Source organism: Etheostoma spectabile, chromosome 3 (assembly GCF_008692095.1).
Source record: "Etheostoma spectabile isolate EspeVRDwgs_2016 chromosome 3, UIUC_Espe_1.0, whole genome shotgun sequence".
Classification (NCBI taxonomy): Eukaryota; Metazoa; Chordata; class Actinopteri; order Perciformes; family Percidae; genus Etheostoma; species Etheostoma spectabile.
Window position 1 is genome coordinate 18,723,343 of NC_045735.1, and position 22,116 is coordinate 18,745,458.

Sequence of the window (22,116 nt, forward strand, 5' to 3'; positions counted from 1 at the left end):
TAGTAGTAGTAGTAGTAGTAGTAGTAGTACTGTTCACTATTACAACTCCCTAATTATGTAAATACCTTATCATACCATTACTTTAACTACGTAAATACCGTACATATCCACACTTCTTATATTTCTTTCTTTATATTTATACTTGATATTTATACAATTTGTCCAACTGCAACACAGACTTTCCCCTCGGGGATCAATAAAGTATTTCTGTGTTATTCCTTGGCATGAAGGAGGACCCAAACGCAGAGTAGGCAAGCAATGGCAGGACAACTTGTTGGAAAAAACAGTACAAATCACAAGGGAACCAACAGTCTAAAACTCCCAGGAAAAATGCAAAAAACTCCAAAATCCACAGGGGCCCAGGGAGAAAAAGGGCGAGGAACAGACAGGGCGAAAAAGGCAGGGGAGACTCACAGGGAAGCTGGTCACAGGACCGGGAACTCACAGAAAGCCGAGGAACAAACAGGCAGACTAACCAGAAGGCCCTGAAAAGAGACGAGGGAAGCACAGACATTAAATACACAAGATAACGAGGTAACGAGAGGCAGGTGACAAGAGGGCAGGGAATCAGGTGGAAAACATCAGGTGATCAAGAGTGGGAAGACACAGGAAGTAAACCTAGAAGCGAGACGAGACAAAAAACAGACTTCAAAATAAGACAGGAAACAGAACATACTGACACTCAGGGGAACACGAGACCAGACCAACAACATGAGACCAGGGGGAGAACACTAGAGACACAAACATCAGGAGGGCCAAGAGGGAAAAATAATCACAACAAAAAACCCAAACCACAACATTTCTGATTCTGATTCTGATTCTGATGTAGCTCTTTTTAGGTCCAAACCCAAAACCTGTTGGTGTAAATTGGCTTTTAATACGTAGTAGTGGTGTGACAATTTCTCTCTCCTGTTTCTATGTAACCTTTTCTGATTGTACTGGTTTCTACGCCTCATTTTTTGTTGTTGCATATGTTGTTTTACTCTTGGTTTCTGATGGGAAGCACTTTGGATACCTGTCAAATCAGATTCGGAGTTTTTTACAGCAGGTAACAGGTTTCTTGGACTTTTGGACGTGCATGCATTTTACGTATCTAGAAACCATATTCAATGGACTACTCCATTGTTAGCAGTGAGCAGTGAGTGGCCAGTTTATTAGCTACACCTATACAATGTAATGCATTTCAGCCCTGAAACAAATCCTTTATCAAGCTGTTCTTTTTTAAAACTACTGTAGAAGAAGGGTATTAACTCAACTCCATTGTAATTGCTGAGGCGGTTTTGTGTGGTGGTATGACTGCATTATATTAAAATGCACATACTATTTTGATACTGGCACTTGAATAAATAAAAAAAAGGAGAACAAAACATTGAAAGACCTCCCTGGAAAACTCTTTACTGTTTTACTGATCTTTTCTTTTCACCTCCCCCCCCCCCCCCACCCATATGCTTAAAAAGGTTCAGTCGCCATATCACAGAAAAACAACTCCTTACTCCTTAAGGTCTAGCCATGCAGACAGTTTTCCTTTTATCCACCAAGGTTTTAGAGTATTCATTGCGCAGACTAATGCCTCGCCCCCAGAATAATGGGGGTGAATGGGATTCTGTTTGTGGTGCTCAAAACATTGATAATGAAATTAGAAAAACTCAGCTGCAATACGTGTCTCTCCAAAAACATTGCCTGGGTTACTCTGGGTTTATCTTCAGACCTCGCTGTGAACTGTTTTCATTTAAACTCATTTTCTCTTGAAAAACATGGTCCCCATAATACTGTTCACCAACAATAAAAGCCCACTGTTTATCTCTACATTTTCCTTGAAGCAAGACTGTTTTTTTTTTAATTTCAATTAGTTTTTTATTAAACCAGGAAAAGTCCCATTGAGTTACAGTAACTCTTCTCCCAGGAGGCCTGGCCAATACTGGTGGCAAAAAGTTTTAAAATACATAAAAGACAGAACAAAGGTTACATGCTAGGCCTGCACGATTCGGGGAAAAATATTAATCACGATTCTCCGCCACGATTTTTTTGACCATGACAAAACAGAACAAATTGGCATTACCAAACATATATATATTTTTTTACACTTATGGCACGTTGCACATCACCACAAGCCTGGAAACACAGAGGCGTCGATGAAGAGAATGGAGAGAATAACAGCGTCTGGGAGCTCTATAACCCTCATGTCCTTGGGTCAAATTGACCCGTTTTCAGTTAATAATTTTTTTTGTCACCAAAAATGGGCAGTTGAAAGAAGCTGGAAATGTCAACATTAAAAATATCAAAAAAAAAATTAAAAAATGACAAAAACTTTGGAAAAAACGATAATAATGTTGAAAAAAGTGACTAAAATGTGTTTTTTTCCATGGTTGATGGACACGAGGGTTAAAACCTATTTATTACAGTCTATGATTAACTCTGTGTTGTCTTCCTGTTGACCATTTGTTTTTCTGGGTCAAAATTTGTTGGAACTTTTTTCTCACCTGATGTTTTTGCCTGTTTTTTTGTTGCCAACGTTTTATTTTTTTTTGCCGACGTTTTTGAAGCTGAGTCATTTTTGTCACTTTTTTCAAAGTCGTTTCACAGTTTTTCTACAGTTGCTGCTCCAGCTCAATGCCAACAACAGAACCAGCGTTCTTTACCAGCTTGTACAGTCGCCCAGCGTCTCCCCCCTTAATGCTGCTCCCCCTCCCCACCACTGCACCCAAGCATAGAACAGGACGCTCCATCTGCAGTAAGCTTCCTGCAGACATTAAATGACCGCAGCCTCCTCAGGAAGTAGACTCTGCCCTTTGCGATACTGTGCGTCCATGTTGGCTGACCAGTCCAGTTTATTGTCCACATGTACCCCCAGGTACATGTGGTAAATCTGCTGACCCCCTCCACATTGACCCCTTCAATGGAGACTGGTGTCATGTGTGGTTTAGATCTCCTGAAATCCACCAACAGCTCCTTGGTCTTTGCAGTGTTCAGCTGCAGATGGTTGACCCTGCACCACTGCACAAAGTCAATTATGACGATTAATCCGGCAGGCCTATTACACACTACACAACAAATCTCTATGCATACACAAAAAAGACATTAGAACTTACATATACAACTTAAAGGGCACCTAGTTAAAGCAGTGACACTGTTCAGTCAGAGTTGACTTTAAAATGTTTATAAAAGTATTGAGAGGTGGAAGTGATTCTAGATTTAAGGTGTAATATTAGAAAATAAATTTTAAAAATTATACTGCGATTTACATTATCAATACACACCTAGTGGTTTATGTTAGCTAATGTAAGCAAATGTGGAAAGATATCATTATGTAACTGACATTCCCAAGTAGAGCTTTAACAATTCCACATTTTTATGTACAATTAATGGTCTCAGAAATAATTGCGATTGACAAAGAATTGTCTCTGTCAAATTTTCAAATATCTATTCATGTATTTATTTTCCAGATGAATTAAACTTTTGAACATCTATAAGTTATATTACTGTTATGTGACAAACACAAGCAGGGTTGAAAATTAATTTTTTTGTCCACCAACCACATGGCTAATGAGTGTTCAAATTTTACCCACCACTCAATATATAACCATTGTTTTTTTGGCTGGTGAGTGAAGCAAATCTGCCAGCCATTTTTTTAATTTTACAGGCATATGACTGGTATATGGTGCTAATGTTGTACCCTGCAAGTAGCCACGCCTCTTTTTTCCATCATAAAATATTGTATTTTTTTTCTTAACTGAAAATGAAACTGATGAATAAATCACACCCCTTAAAACCTTAACTATAGGATTGTTACTTTTGCATTATCCAGGAGAGTCTTGTACTTTCTACTTAAAGTGAATATTGTAGCATCTCCCAATCTAAAAATGATGTCATGTCCTTTCTGTTTCTTTTCGTTTCAACCATAAATTCTGTTTTCTCTACTCTCATACCACCCTGTTTATTCATAACAATCTTACAGAATCCCCCCCGATGATTGAAGCGCTGCTCCTGGTGACTCCAGATCCCGGGCTTATTTGTTTATCGGGAGAGTGTAGAACATGGCGTGGGACAACAGCAGGCCCCATGTCGTTAGACCCCCCCCAGTTTTAAGGGGTTGTTGTTGATTCCAGGATTCCCAGGCATGAAAGAAGGGATTTAGATGATGACCCAAACATCCCTCCACCTGGCTTTGAAGCCTGCAAATAAGGCCTGGCATCACACTGTCCCGCCACCTTGCATTGTGCTGTACAGCTTCCAGCACGGCTCCCAGTCAAAAGACACACATCCTCGGGTTCAACTGTGACATATTTTCCTCCTGCTGCTCGGGTTGCGTTTCCCGCGTGGTTCAATGGTGCAGCCGCTGATGGGATAAACAGTCCAAATACTGCCCAAACACACAGACCATTAAATTTACCCCCCGCGGCTGCCTCGCCGACTTCAAACGCCGGCCAGGAAACACATAGGTCACCGCTTGGCCAAATCATGGACTTCAATTAGGCAAAAAAACAATGGGTGCTAGTTCGGGCTACTGCTGGCTCGAGGAGGCATTCCCACCCACACGGCAGCGTTATCTCTCCCACCACAGACATGCATGCATTGCCTGGAGCTCCTCAGAAGACACACAGTTGGCATAGGATGTTGTTTAATTATAGCTCGTCGGAGTAATTCTTCACATTAGCTTAATTTTCCCTCATTAATGATTGCGATAAAGCATCCCTTAGTTTCTCCCTCTACTCCCGCTTTGGGTTTGTTGATTCTATTAGTCAAACACGAGGCACAATGGCTTTTAAGTAATGATGTGACTTGATAGCTGCGGGGCATCTGCTGAAGTAAAGCCTCGGAGTTGGCAGGAGAGAAGCTGACGCACGTTGACAGCTAAGTTGTGTTTGTGACGGAGGGGCTTTCTCTTTTTTTCTGATATGATAATTTGGGAAGGAGAGCTAGAGGAAGAGGAAGACACTACAATGTGAAAGTCCCACTCCAGAAAATGAAGAGCCAAAGGTGTAGCCGAGACTCCACCACTGCACCGGCTCTGCTTGTTGTGTTGGTTTGAAGATGAGCTCTAAAACTGACAATTTGAAGTCTTTGACCAAAGAGCACAATGTTACACAAAAATGCTCAGTTTTTTATGTTCTTTAACCTAGGTATTTGAGTAATTTGACAGTTTTAAATATAGTTTTTTTTTACAGCTCTAATTGTCTCATTTTGGAGTACACACACACACACACACACACAAATCCAATAGGGGTGGGAATCACCAGACGCCTCCCGATACAATATCATCACAATACTTATGCCACGATACAATATTATTGCAATTTATAACCTTTTTTCCAACTTCTAATTTTTCCCAATTTCAAAAGATGTCCCCAAAAGGAAACTTTGTCAACATCTGTTTTATCCGCCGTAATCCCTGACCTCTAATCCTAACCCCCTGAGTGAGTGAAATCACATTATTTCAACCCCCTCAATGCCATTAAACACTGACATCATTCTGAAAGACCTTCATCTGACATTGTGGAATAAATAAAAAGATACATTTCTCTGGATGTTCATATCACTTCAATGTTACTGCTGCAAAAATGGGACAAACTGACCAACAATTATATAGTAAAAGATCCATACTTGGCCCCTGAGGTAACGATACAGTATTGGCACTTAAAATATCGCAATACTATGCTGTATCACTTTTTTCCCCCACCCCAAAAATCCAATGATGACGTCTACTTTTGTCTTTTACCAGTGATTTTTCTCACGGCCAAATAGTCCCCTTCTGAATCCACAGGTTCTACTGCAGGTGGGGCATTACTTGCATTCATGGTCACAGCGTCCGCCTAACCCGGCCCACCTGCTTCTCGTCATAGTTGTCAGATTTATCTATTAGATAATCAATAATATAATAAAATGAGAGGGAGGCAGGGCGATACAGTGGGGAGAGTTCTAGCCTGACCAGGCTCCTCTCTTTACCCTGTCTCTCTTAGTTATGTTGTAATAGTTTTAGACAGCTGGGGACTTCCTTCGACACACTGAGCTCCTCTCTCCTCTATCTATCTATCTTTCTATCTTCCCATTTTTGTTTGCATCCATGTCCCAGAAATGCTTGTTACTAACCTAGCTCTGGGGAGTCATTCCCCGGAGTCCTTGTGTTCTTTTCCCCTCAGCATGTTTCCTTGGATCAAGGAGGCTCCAAAATCATGGTTGCAGCTGTCGCCATGGTCCCGCTACATGTTCGCTTCTGCGCTGCCGTGTTACATCCTGCCACGATCTGCTGTGCCCAGCTACATCCTGCTACGTCCTGCTACGTCCTGCTGTGCCTTGTAACGCCGCACTGTGCCCTGCTATGCCACAAACTACTACAAAGAACTACTACAATTCAATTCAATTTAATTCAATTCAATTCAATTTTATTTATAGTATCAATTCATAACAAGAGTTATCTCGAGACACGTTACAGATAGCGTAGGTCTAGACCACATTCCAGATAAAAACTACTATTTTCTTTTTTTTTTTTGGGACTGTTATTGCCACTCTTCATTCTAACCCCAACCGGTCGTAAGACACCGCCTACCAAGAGCCTGGGTCTGGGGTCTGGGTCTGTCCGAGGTTTCTTCCCAGAGGGGAGTTTTTCCTTGCCACTGTGGCTTGCTCTGGAGGAAATTATTAGAACTGTTGGGTCCTTGTAAATTCTGGAGTATGGTCTAGACCTACTTTATCTGTAAAGTGTCTCGAGATAACTCTTGTTATGAATTGATACTATAGATAAAATTGAAATTTAAATTAAAATGGCTGTGGGTTTGTTCCTCCTGTGCCTTCTTTGTTGTCTCCTGAATATCCTCTTCTCCTCCGATGCTCGGGTCCCATCTAGACACAGCTGGCGCCAGGTGTTGCGGTCAACAGCCATGTTCTTCAGGTCCCCAGGTGGGATTTAGCACTTCTGAAGCGCTGTCTTCGATTTTCTTTTGTTGATTTTTTGATTTAACAGCCTTCACTTTTTCCATTACATTCGCATGACTGACTAAAGGGGTTCTCCAGATTCTGCCTCATCTTCGAGAGGTTTTTAGAAAGATGTCAAAATATCATCTCAAGCAGGAAGTGCTGCCTGTGTAGGCACTCTGTCAGCTCCTGAGACAGCACAGTCGCTCTTCCTGACTTCCCCTTATTTCATCTTGTTCCAGGAACAGGACAAGCTTCCACTGACAGTAAGTAAATATAAGCCAATTGCTTTTTTTTACTTTGGTAGTAGGAAGGCAACTCAAAAGGGTTTGTGCAAATGGAGTTTTATGCCGACGCGGGAGACAAATCACTGTGTCACTATGGTGCATCACCCAGAGCATGGAGAGGGCTGGACCATGGAGACGTATTGTTGCAGGGCCTGAGGCTACGGCCTCCCCTCAGGGGGTGACTCTTCTCTCGGCCTGGCCTACTTGACATGGAGATGTAATCTGGATCCCGGGGAGAAAAAGAGGAGCAAGCAAAGCGAGCAAATTCTGTTTTCCCGACAACACCTCGGCATAAATTCAAACAATCGTGTTTGAATGCACTTGGACTCCCGTTGCACTGAGGAGATGATGTGGGCGCCCACTGAAGATAAATACTGAAGAAACATAGGACAACAAGGGGAAAAAAAGCAAATGCTAAAAGAGAAACTGCACACTGAGGAATACTAGAAACCTCGTGGAGTGTACAGAGTGTTTGAGGGAGCAAGAAGCATGGAGGATGGGGATTCTAACTAACTAATGTAGAACTGGCTCGCTCCTGTTGTGGCGTCCTGGAGACACGTGCACAGGGACACAAGCAGACGTAAGACAGGTGGGTCACACACTCAAGCCTTAAGGGAACTCCCCCAGCATTTCTAAACAATCAAAGCCACAATGCATGAAAAAGTGAAGACGAGGGACAGGGGGAAAACAAGAAGGGAGGGGAAATAGAGGCACTGAAGCAGCACAAGCAGGGCCCAGTTACATAACTTAAAAAGCCTGTTCAAATCCCACAACACAGGGACTATTAAAAATGTCTCTGTGTAGAGGCCGCAGAGGAGAGCAAGGCAAAGTGGTGTGAACGTGGACAGGCAGAGAGGGAGGAAGAGAACTGGATACAGGATCCAGGAACAGAGCTGTACAGTATCAGAAGCACAACGCATGACTATTTATAATGATCTCTCTGTTCATTCAAGGAAAACAGAAGTATTGCCAGTAGATACATAACATAAACATGTTTTTTACATACATATGTACACATCACAGAACAAACTAATAAAATAATGCCCTATATAGTACAGGCCAAAAGTTTGGACACACCTTCTCATTCAATGCATTTCCTTTATTTTCATGACTATTTACATTGTATATTATCACTGAGGGCATCAAAACTATGAATGAACACAATATGGAATTATATAACAAAAAAATGTGAAATACCTGAAAACTTTATTTATTTGATTAGGACAATGCACATTAATGAACATTTCTGTAAATGCGCCAGTGTTAGCCAATTGGCTAGTTTTCAACTGTAGTCCTACCTAGGATGCATGTCTTTTATGGTGGGAAGAAACCAGAGTACCCGGAGGAAACCCACGCAAACACGAGGAGAACATACAAACTCCACACAGAAAGGTCCGGAACAACCTGGATTCGAACCAAGAACCTTCTTGCTGTGAGGCAGAAGTGCTAACCACTTGGCCACCGTGCTGCAAAACTCGTAGTCTTATATTCTTTGATCTGACTACTGCTTTGCACACTCTTGGCATTTTCTCGATGAGCTTCAAGAGGTGACATGTTTTCAGTTATTTCACACTTTTTTGTTAAGTACAGTACATAATTCCATAATGTGTTCATTCATTGTTTTGATGCCTTCAGGGATAATCTACAATGTAAATAGTCACGAAAATAAAGGAAATGCATTGAATGAGAAGGACTTTGAACTTCTGGCCTGCACTGTATATATACAGGTATATATATGTATATATATATATATATATATCCTTGAATTAGCTTGACAATTCCTGCGTCGGCTCTTACAGACAGAAGTTTACGAATCTCGATGTCTCTCCAGTTAGACATTCTTGTTGCCGTCTTCTTCTTCTTCTTCTTCTTCTTCTTCTTCTCTTTCTTCTTCACCCCCCGTCGTTTGTTTACTCCCAGCCGCAGCAGTGCCGCTTTTTCCTCTCTCTCCCAACATTTGAATTAGGTCTTCTGCACAACATACTGTATATACACATACAACATCAACTGGGGCAATAAAAACACACGGGACGTTTCTGTGTTATTTAAAAGAAAATGTTAGCAGAAAACTGCATTTTGAAAATATAACTCTTACTCCCATACCATAGCAGAATACGTAAAGCAGCAGAAATACAAAACGGACTACACCTTAATATCTGTTCATTTATCGCAAGGAATGTCGTTATTGCGTTATTTAAAGTCATATTTTCATGCATATCGTTCAGCCCGAATTAAAAAAAAGAAACAGGCATTCCTGTTCCTTTTTACAATTCGAGTACATATCCCAATTTACAATATCCGTTAGTTGACAGCCTTAGTTGGCTGGTGAGAGGGGGGGGTGACACACATTTGATATGTTTTCCGTGTGGCGATGGGCTCTGACAGCCTTGCACCATGTCTCCTCACACTGTCTAATCGCTTGTTATCTTGACACTTCAATGAACTCCGAGATGATACCTCTCCCCAGTGTTCCCTGATAAGGAGCCCTTATTCAAAGCAATGGGTCATCCAATTAAAGAGGACCTCGACCAAGGTCAGCCGCACCTGTACATACAGAATGAAGACCTGCCCATCTCGAAGCGCGGCGTGTCAGTTCCTTTGTGAGGTTTACAAAAAAGCAACATGAAACTTCAAAGTTATTTTGATATCGGAAAGCGTCCTAGGAATAGTAATTTCAGTGACGCGCTGAACCTTTGATGTTTTTTTTTTTTCCTTCGATGTAATGAGAATCTTAAAAAATATTCTACCGGCACCGTTCGAACGCCCCTGTGGTGCTGATTCGGTTCCTTTAAGAAGAAAAAAACCTGACAGCTACAGGACAAACCCCCACCATCATCCTTCTTAGTACATGTGGAAAAAAAAGCAAAAGGTAAAATTAAATAAATGGTGCTCTAGGGCTGAGAAACTGGCTCGGTTGGGCCAATATAACCGGTATGCAGCTGCTTTAAACACATGAGATCAAGAGTTTTTCTAATTTCCCAGATAAGACAAATTCTGTGTGTGTATATATATATATATATATATATACATACATTGCATATATATTCATATATGTTCATATATATACGTATATACACACTGTGTGTATACACACACTGTATATATATATATAAAGTATGTATATAAAAAAAGGAAAAAAAAAAGAATTATATAAATACACACTGTATACATATACACACTGTATATATATATATATATATATATATATATATATATATATATATATATATATATAAATAAATGTATAAATGAATGCATTTAAATAAAAAATATAAAACACAAAATAAATACAAAAAATAATACAAAAATAAATTAAAATATATTTATATAAATTATATGTGTATAGAATTAAATATGTATATAAATGTATGTAAATAAAATATATAAAAACACAAAAATAAATACAAAAATAAATTAAATATATGTATATGAAATTATATGTGTATAGAATTAAACATATATATGTAGAAATTGTATGTATATAAATAAAAAATATAAAAATACAAAAATGAAATACAATGAAAAAATGAATATAAAATGTAAACATACTGTATGTGAATATATATGATATAATATTACACACACACACACACACACACACACACACACACACAGTAATTATGCCAAGAGACTGCACACTCAACACAAAAGGCCTCCTTAGAGGATCTTTTAAGAGCAGCCAGGAGAGTGAGCTGCTCAGCAGCAGACCGATTGACACAGACATCTGAAGCTGGGGTAGGCAGTTTTTTTTGGGCAAAGATTCCGTAACAACCTTTCAGCATATTGTAATTCAAGTGGTCTGAGAGATAACTAGACTTCTGCACCTCCTCTGGGCTCCTTTTTCAGGCTTTAATAATGTAGCCGGTGACTGGAGACGTTGGCCAAACACAGGTTATTTCGGAGAGAGAGTTCCGTCTAGAAAAGGCAGCTTGCACGTCCCTCCAGATGGTGAAAGGCCGGTGAAAAGGTTTCTATATCAGCTGGGGTTCACATTGGTTCACAAGGACGAGAGGATATTTCAACACTATTTTAAAGATGACTTTAATTAAGATATATGACTGGAAAAATTGTCTTTACCCAGAGAACCAGGGTTACAACGTAACCAAGCGTTTCATTGCAGCAGTAAACAAGCAAGTAGGCTGCTCTTGCATTGATTTATGACCAATTTAAGATGAGGGGAGAACATTTCTCTTCTTTTAATAGACTTTTAACAGTTCCGCCGCTCCTCCGAGAGACCTTGGGTTCCGGATGTAAATTTCCCATTCATTTCTGCCACTGACGTCCAGAAAAATCCATATATAAAGAGTTTTAGACCATGCTTTAGGCTAACCAGCTACCACATGACTCATAAGCATACAACATATTGTAACCAGGCCCAATAGAGGGCTTAGCCAAACTTAGCAATTTATACTTCGACAACGCCGCCTTGGGACTTTCACCCAAAGAGTTTAACATATTAATTTGATTATTAACAATCCCAGGGATTGCCACTACACAGGCAAGGCCACAGAGGAGATCGGAGGCGTGGTTAAGTTTAACTACGCACAATGAGTCATTGTAACGAAAACCAACATTTATTTAAACATTAACTATAAAAGAACAAATAATTAACACAACTAATGCAATAAGGAAAACAAAAGACACAAATATGTATGGCCCGGGAGAAGTGAAGTTGGTCTGGTAAAAGTATTTAATGAATTTGAAAAGAACTAATTAAAACAACTGGTTGCTACAGTGTTAGCAGGTAGATTGTATAACTAGATTAACACCATCAATAAAAACACCACATGCAAATATCATAACGTAAAAACCATGCGATACACTTAAGATCAGTTTGTTATATCTCACCACCTGTTAACCACTAGCTGACAACCATTAAGTTTCCTAACACTATGACCTGATTAAAAGTCGCTAGGACGAAGACACCCAGACCCGGACAAACGTTCTCCCTAAAACCACCGTAAAACACAATCAGTTACACATAAAAAAGTAAAACACGGGCGCTTATACGTTAGAACCTGTGAGTAAAATAATCTAAGGTAGGCAAAACAGTCTGAGTAAGGCAAAACAGTCCGAGTAAGGCAAAACAGTCCGAGTAAGGCAAAACAGTCTGAGTAACGCAAAACAGTCCGAGTGAGGCAAAACAGTCCGAGTAAGGCAAAACAGTCCGAGTGAGGCAAAACAGTCTGAGTAAGGCAAAACAGTCCGAGTGAGGCAAAACAGTCCGAGTAAGGCAAAACAGCAGTGACACTAGGACTCGACTTGGCTTGGCTTTATCCTCCAGAGACCTGCACACGACACACTAAACGCTTGGCCCAAACCCAGCACGCGAGGCAGCAGCAGCAGAAGGAAAAAGACCGTAAGCTCTTGCCGGCGGAGCCTTTGTTTCCGCATCGGTCACGAGACATCTCACGTGACCAAACTTTAACCAATATCATTTCAAGTGAAAAAACGAACAGAAAATCCCCCAAAAAGTCAAAAAGGTGTGTGAACAAGGTGTACCAGTGCCACCAAAACACAGGCCATCTTACTGTCTTGATTCTGCACATATCTCTGTTACTGTAGTCCTATTTATGATTTCATTATTTCATCCAATTGTGGCGCTGTGGATCCGTGCGCAGTGTCACCTGCCATGGAGACGCTGGCCTCACTAACTTCTCCTCCTGAGTCGGGCCTCCCTCGAGCTGGACTCAGTTTCACTGAGCTACTAACACTTAGAAAATAAATGGCATTACATCAGAGAGATTAAACTGCTTATGGTGCTTAATTCGGACTGACACTGAGATGCATGTTGTTCTTGATTTCCACTTCGACATTAGACTTTATTCTTATTTCGGCCATGGTTCGGTGCATTCACTGCCCGGTCACCATTTGCCACTCTGGGCATTTTCTTTATAGCTTATCTGAGATGACAAACCTCATTCCCATTTTTTTCTCGACTCCACTTCGACGATCAGCACCTCCAACGTCACGAGAAGTTTATTTTCCGTCTGCAGTAGGAAGAGGATTAGGGCCACTGGTGAAAAATGTATTATTCTCAAATCAGAATTCCGAGATTAAAGTCAGAATTCCGAGATTAAAGCCAGAAATCTAAAAATAAAGTCAGAATTCTGAGATTAAAGTCAGAATTCTGAGATTAAAGTCAGAAATCTAAAAATAAAGTCAGAATTCTGAGATTAAAGTCAGAATTCTGAGATTAAAGTCAGAATTCTTAGATTAAAGTCAGAATTCTGAGAATAAAGTCAGAATTCTGACTTTAAAAATGAAGTCAAAATTCTGAGATTACAGTCAGAATTCTGAGATAAAAGTCAGAATTCTGAGATTAAAGTCAGAATTCTGAGATTAAAGTCAGAACTAAAATACATTTTTCACCAGTGGCCCTAATCCTCTTCCGTACAGGATAACTTGTTGTGATATGACAAAGAATGACGAAATTTATAGTCATTTCCATATTAATTTATGGGAGGAGGCAAGGCGGGGTCGGTGACTCGTTCACGTGCGCTCAATTTCCCGTTGAGTGTGATGTATAAAGGAAAGGTGTGCAGGACCTGGCGTACGCCCGCTTTTCTACATGTGGATATTTCTGTGCATGGTCTTTTCTACACAAGGCCCCCGGTTACAGAATGGAGACTGAACAAAGGCACGCTGTGATGGTCATAGGATGGGACTAAAGGGAGAAGAAAAAAAGAGAGGTGTACACTGTTAAACACGAGACCTTTTGTATAATGTGTTAAAGCAGAAACAGTTGGAACATCTAACCCAATTCTTTCCTAAAGCAAGATTTGAGGTAAACCAGACTGAGAGCCTAGGTCCATGAATACGCTCCTCTCACGCACACGGTCAGAGAAAGGTTACTGAATGTGGAACTAAAAGGAGGAAAGAACTGAAGAAACAAGAGAATAAATAAAGATAACCTCATGTGCCTTTCAGTGGAGGTTTGATGGCACAAAGGCAGACAAAAATAAATTTTAAAATCCAACGACCTAACACTTTATCAGGGGTTGTGTCTAGCCCAGAGATCAAATCAGAATAGAATAGAATGCCTTTATCTTCATTAAACACATGTGCAATACATCTGCAACGAGTGTCAACAAGAAGGAATATAACATGGAATCAACCAGAAGTAATGCAAAAGAAAGCGGGGGGGGGGGGGGGGGGGATGAGGTGCACAGTTCCAGAGACAACTACATACATATGTGAAATAGTACGAAAGATAAATATGGTTTGTATGCACATTATGAAAATAATATTACACGGTTATGAAATTGCACAGTTGTTGGTGTATCAAAAGTATTAAGTATGACATATTGCACAGCTATGAAATTAAACGATTAAGTATTCAACATTGCACAGTAATGAAAGTGCACAGAATTTAGTACTGAATATTGAAATGTTGTACAGCAATGGAATTACACAGGATTTCAGTGTCTTCTGAAGTATTATATATTACATATTATTGCACAGTAGGTGGGAAGATGAAAGTCAAGGGAGGGGGGGGGGGGGGGGGCTGTGAAGTGAAGGCATTGAAGACGTCATACCATTAACACATTGTCCACTTTAATGTCCACTTTTTGACCTGAACTGTTTAGTGTATAGGAGAACAACGCGTGGCATAGAAGGATATAATCTTCGGAGATTGCCACGGTTACCATAAGAATCGCACGAAGCAACTTTCTCCTTTAGTCTGACTTTTCACTAGTTTGAAGGAGAAAACAAAAACAGCAAACCGAAAACGATTCATTGAAATTGAATCACAGTGAGGCGTGTTATTCAGGACGCCTCGCGCCGCCAATGACAACGAGACACTGCAGAGAAAATCACAACACAAACTCTCTCTACATGACCTTATAATCTAGTACTCGAGAAGAGACAAACAACTTTATCTGAGCCCAAATCCAATTAAAGTGGAAACAGGATAGAGGGCCAAGACACATTTGTATCTACAGATTCAATCTGCGCTGCTTTCCAAAAGCTACAATGGATTATTGCTTCATTTGATTGCAACAATTATTGTAACCATCAGCTCTCCACCTGCCAGACATGGTGACGGACAATTTTCCTCAGCCCATCATCAGGAGACAGAGACACGTCGTTTGTCTCTCTCCGGCAAAGCGTTTGGGGACGCCAGTCAGAGACAGAGAGCGGGGACCTGTTTGGCCAACAGGTCCCTAGACGAGACTCACACACACACGCACACACACGCACACACACGCACACACATACACGCACTTTCTCTCTCTCTTTCTCACACCTCTCTCTCTCACACACACACACCCACCCAAGCACGCATTAACATTCTTTCTCTCTTTTTCACACACACACACACACAACCACTTTCTCTGCCTCACACACACACACACACACACACACACGCACGCATGCAAACACACTCTCTCTCTCTCTCTCTTTCTCTCTCTCTAACACACACACACACACACAAACACTTCTCTCTCTCTCTCTCTCACACACACAGACACACACACTTCTCTCTCTCTCTCAGTTTCACACACACACACACACACACACACACACAGACACACACACTTTCTGTCATTCTCTCTCTCTCACACACACACACACACATTCTCTCATTCTCACTCTCTTACACACACACACACACACCCCTGGCTCAGGAAAAGAACGAGTCCCATGAATCTTTAGAAATACACACACTGTGTACTCCCATTCATTACAGCAGCACCCAAGGGGTCTTCCTCGTGCCCGTTCGTCTCCACGTCGTCGGGGCCCGAGGCTTTCCTACTTTCTGAATGACTTCCATAACGCTCCTTAAAACAGATCCTGCAGTGTGGAGCTACGTCGTCAGCACCGAGGCACTCCAGAAAATGAAAGATTAGACTGGTGATTACTCGGACTCGACCCCTTGGCTCTGCTGGTTCCACAGTCACGGAACTGCAATAGGAATTCAGCTTCCGTTAATGTAATTGAGTTTGCATCGGATTAACTGCTTCATTTCCAAAATGGGAGGAGAAGACGGGAGACTCAGGGTTCATGGACTTAGGATAAGTTTAGGATGAGGATTTAGTTAGTTAGATTTAGTTTTTCCTCACCACTGTCGCACGTACCAATTGCTTGCTTGGGGGAATTACTAGAATTGTTGGGGCTTTGTAAATTATAGAGTGTGGTATAGACCTACTCTATCCATAAAGTGTCTCGAGATGACTTTTGTTATGATTTGATACTATACATAAAACTGAATTTAATACAGTCCAATTGCAATGTATTTTTACACTTGGAGCTGTGTGTAAAGTCATTGTAAGTCTCAAGTGTGCTTGGTGAAAAAAAAAAGAAAAAAAGAAAAGTGGGCTACCCCAAAGGTTACGGTATAGTTGGAACACTGGCTGAACAATGGATGTATTAAGGTTGCTGTATGCATATTAAAATATATTGGGTTGATGTTCAACATCTTATAAGACAGAACACTGGGAACTCATTTTAACCCTCATGTTGTCCTTGAGTCAAATTGACCCGTTTTCCTATATCAATGTTCTTTTTAATTCCCCAAAATAACACGATTGATTCCCGACAATGCTCTTTGGCAAGTATAAATCTCTACTTTTTTTAATTTTGGGGTGTCTTATTCAATTTTAAACCATTTGAAAAAAAAGAAATTGAAGTGTTTTTGAAATAGTATTGAGTAAAAGTTGACATATTCCAGTCTGTGATTATCATCAACATCCATTCCTTTCATTTTAGTCTCAATAATTCCTAATTTCTGCTTTTCTAACTCAAACATTAGGCAGAATTTCCTATAAATGAGGTTTATTGACCATAAATTCCAAAAATAACTGTAAAACGAAAGTTAATAAGATAGTGTTATGTGTCAAACGTCAAAGAAAGTGACAAGTGTTGAAAAAAAAGGTACAAAAACGTAAGAAAAAGTTAAAAACATCGATAAATAGCGTCAATAAAAGTGTTGATTTTCCATTTTGATGGGAAGACAACACAAGGGTAAACTTAAGGATGAATATATTTGTATTATTAAAAAAATAAGATGATTAACAACGTTTGGATTAATGTAAAAAGGTTTTATATACACCTCAAGGATTTCACTTTGTTTTTTCTCATGTCATAATGTTAAGCATTTAGCATGATTTGGTCAATTCGAGAGGTTTTGGAGAGGAATCGCCCCCCCCAAACTGAAAACTCTCCTATAAGGTTTAAAACGTACGTTTGGTATTTTGCATGGTATGGCATGACACACGTCTTAGGAATTGTTATTGAAATGGGACTTATGATAGACAGGGAACTGATTGAACTGATGTGTAAGCATACTCTTTGAATCCCATGCATATTTTCAGAAACTAGAAGAATGTAGGTTTTGAATAAAGCCTCACATATGCATTTTGACCGTACGGATCTTTTATAATATTATTGTAAGTTATCAAACAAAAAGAGGTGGATGTGAATAGGTTCAAGTGAAACTGAAAGCTTTCAACCTTCAACACCCGTTATGCGAAGTGGTGGAAGCCAACATGAAGGACCGTTGATTAAAATGAGAAAAAGATGGAAGATCATGGAAGACATCTAAGAATATCAATAACTACACTAGGTAATTATTAATGGTGCTCTAGGTGCTCAATCTTATGAGCATATGCATTTAGAATAGGCAGACATGTAAACTTACAAATGATTTATTTGGGGGGGGGGGGGGGGGGGGGGAGTGACCCAGAAAAATCATGAAAATGTTGGTCTACGGGAACACGAGGGTTAATGTAATTGTGCTTATTATCGTTGGCCCAGTTTACACTCTAACGTACATTTCTGTTTTGCTCATATTCTTTTGGCTGTCATAATTTACATAGGAACCTCCACGAGTCGTCTTTGGTCCTGTAATTTTGAATAATTCTTGTAAATACAGTCACGGGTGAAAGATTAACGTGCTAGTATCTTTGGTAGCAAGCCATATATTATATACACTATTAGTGTATTTTATTCCTATTATTATTTCATGCATATTGTGTGTATGTACTGATACTGTATCCTAGTATTTCATTTATATTTATTTGATTTTGCTGCTGCAACACTGTAATTTTGTACTCTTCATTGCACTATTGCCTCTATATTGTTTCTGTTTAGAGTATGTATATATTAGTATGTATATATTAGTGTGTATATATTAGTATGTATATATTGTTTGGTTGTTTTGTATGTGTGAGCGCACTGTGAGCAACGATGTTCCAAAAAAAAAATCCTCGTATGTGTCCTCATACCTGGCAACTAAAGCTGATTCTGATTCCCCATTTTATTGGGATCCACAAATATATATGTATCTATGCATCTATCTATTGATCATATATATCTATGGCAACCAAACTTCACTGTTGAGACAAACATGATGACAGATCTTTAGAAAATTTAACAAAGTAAAAGTATGTGAAAAATGTACTTAAGTAACAGTAACCAAAGTATTTGTACTTTGTTACATTCCACCACTGCCCTACAGAGGAGCGGTTCCCCATGACAACCCAGCTCGACAATGAGAGGAAATCTGATATAAAAACCTTGGGGAATAAGTTTCAATAAACAAAAAAATTGCAAATGTATAACTCCCAGAAACTGACTTCACAAGGATTCGGCACGACGTTGACATCCATATTTAATTGTCGATGGATGAGTCATCGTAGGGTTGTCACATTTCGAGTTAGGGGGCTTTATTTATCTCGTGATTACACAAGCCAAAAAAAATTTCAGTTAGCACTTATTAGACTCATTTTCAGGGACAGGTACAAAACGCAACTCCGCTGGGATCTCTTGTCAAACCACACCAGGGGAAACTTTATGCCACTTTTATGACTAAAATCAAAAATGCAATAACAGAAAAAGGTTTAGGGTGCAATTATCCGGGATACCTATGTTGTTTGAACCAGCGGTTTTTCTTACAGACAAACCCTAATTAGACATTTGGGGCAAAACCTTACTGGGGGGGGTTTTATAAACATTTTTCAGTATGCTGTGTTTGGAGGGAGGGAAACAACTCATACCCCAGCACGGGCCACATGCGTTCCCATGTGTTTTCCCTGCCAATGAGAAAGAAAAAAACGAACTTTTCCAAGCAACCCCCGTAATTAGCCAGGTAAGGCCCTATGTATTCAAACGAGTGCAAAAATAAATTAAAAAATGGTTACAAGTCATCTTACCTACCGAACTGTGTGATAAATTTAATAAAATTACAAAAACAGAGAAAGATTTGAATGTAAAAGGGGTTTGCATGGGGTTGAGCCGGTCAGGGTGGTTTCCGGTTTATAGGAACTTGGGAAAAGGCAGATGAAAAAAAATGGCAAAAAATATGTAGGGGAAAAATGTCCCGTTGTGGGATAAATGAGCTTCTAGGTTTTAACAAGTGCATCCCTGCTTTAAATTTTTTCAGAGGAAAGTACACCGGGAAAAACAGACCTTCAATGCTGTCCCGTAGGTACGGGGATTTTGAGGCAGGAAGGGGACGAGGACCCTGGCGACCTTTGCACCTTCTACAATCCCAGAAAATTTTGGGGGGGGGGGCCATATTGGCTTTTCGATATTCGGTGTCCGCTTTTTTAAGGGGCCCGTTTAAAAAAAAAAAAAAAAAAAATTTTAAATTTTCATCACAAACATTTAAGATAAAAATGATTCTGTAAATTATTTAAAAAAAAAAAGGGGACAGTAAACCCTGTTAGGGTGTGGGTTGCCAGTTGTCCCCCAGGGACGTCTACAACGACCCAAAACCCGATTTTTTTGGGTTTGTGTTTTTGTAAGTTTATATCTAAGTTTGTTTTTTTTATACTTTTCTTACGAACAAATATTTTTTGGGGTTTTCTCCGTTCGTTGCGAAATAAAAAAAATTACCCACCGGCCCACTTATTAGGGAAAAATGCCCCAAACTGTCGAAAAATCAATTTTCTAAGCGGCCAATCACAGGGGAACTCGTGCATTAGGCATGTGGACATGGTAAAGAGAATCTCCGGCATTTTAAAAACCGGGGCATCAGTATGGGGAAAAAAGGTGTTTTGAGGCTTTGAACGTGGCATGATTTTTGGTGCCCGAAGGGTGGGTTTGGGATTTCGAAAACGGTAATTACTGGGGTTTTCACGCACAACCCCCTTAGGGTTACGAGAATGGTCCTAAAAAGAAAAAAAATCCGTGGGGCAGTTCGTGGGGGAAAGCCTTTTTGATGCCAAGGTCGAGGAGAAGGCCCGGGTTCGAGTGATAGAAGGGGAAAATGCTCAAATAACCCCCGTTTCAACCCAAGGTGGGCGAAAAGCATCTCTGAAAGAAGTAATGAACTTGAGGCAGATGGGCATAGAGCAGAAGCCACATGGGTGCCACTCCTTTTTGCTAAAAAAGGAAACTGAACACATTTGCCAACCACGAAATTTGGGCAAAAGAGATTGGGAAAAAAGTTGCCTGGTCTGAGGATCTCGATTTCTGCTGCACAGTCGGGTGGTGGGTCAGAATTTTGGGTCTCCACTGAAAACGGATCCACCGCCTTGTATTCCCCGGGGGTGGTGGTGGTTGTCTGGTGGGGAAAATTTTCTTGGAAATCTTTTGGGCCCCCTTTGGACCCTGAGCATCGTTGCAACGCCACAGCCCACCCGAGTATTGTTGCGACCCTGCCATCCCTTTTTCCCTAAAGACCCATTTTGGTCTTTCGCAGGGTAATTTTCAATTAACTTTTTTCATTGCCTGTCCAAATACAAGCCAAAAGAAAGTGATCCCAATTCTAGAAATTTCTATTTCAGGGTATAAAATTTGTATAAATTTATGTATAAAAAGTAGTAAGGGAAATTTAAAAAATTGTTAAAAATATTTAAAAAAAATTTGGGGGCCTATGACAGTTTAAACAGAATAAGAGTAAAAGTATATTTTAAGCAAAAAAAATAAAAAAGTAAGGGGGCTATAAAAAGAGGTTAATATAAACTAGGGAGGTCATGCACGTTTTCAGAATATACGGGGAGTTTGTAAAAGATGTTAGTAAAAGGATTTAAAATTATTAGGGATTTTTAATACAGGAAAAAAGGCAGATTCATTTACAAAATTTTACGATTATAAATATGGTTTTGGGGGGGACAGTCCTGGATGTGTGGGGTGTGAGGCAGCCATGATTTTTATTGTAGGGGTGGAGGGGGGGTTCCCCTTTCTTATATTGTTAGGAGGTTTTCAAAAGCGTGACGCTGTAGGAAAAAGGTTTTCCCCGGGCCCTGGGGTTCGGTCCGAAAGTTCTAACCCCCCCCCAGAAGGCATTCTAAAACTGGAATCAAAAAATTTTCTTGAACATAAAAATGAGTTTCGCTGCTCAAAGGGCCCTCCACAGTCCCCAATCCCCAACCCAATAGAGCATTTGGGGGATTGGTGGAAGGGGAATTCGATCAGATGGCGCCGAAAAACTCAAAAACTGTGTTCCTCGTCAATGGAAAAACCCCTGGGGGAAATTCCCCAATAAATGGGGTGGCTTTTTTTTTTTAGTGAGATCAAAAATAACTAAAAAGACTAAGGTTGGTTTCTTTTTGGTAAAGGTTTCTGGATTTTTTATTTTTTTTTAAATATATGTCGGATTTTTAAATGACCAAATATTTGTATCGGCCTTAAAAATCCTTCATTGGTCGGGCTCTGCTATCTACACCAATAGCGGACTTGTGGCGTTAATAATAATAATAATTTAAAAAAAAGATCTATAGATGTATTCCAACACCTAGGAGAAGAGAAAGCATGTTAATGTTGGTATAACAATGCCAGCAGGGAGATGTAGGAAGGCGATCACAGGCAAACTTGCATCAATATCTCGAGGCATGGCTCGCAAAATAAAAAATAAGAAGTAAAACGTACCTTTCCTTACCATTTAAAGACCATCTCATCCCACTACAGGCAACAGATGCAGCGCTCAGCAGAAACGAGATGCTATCACAAGAAAAATGGGAAGGTGCAG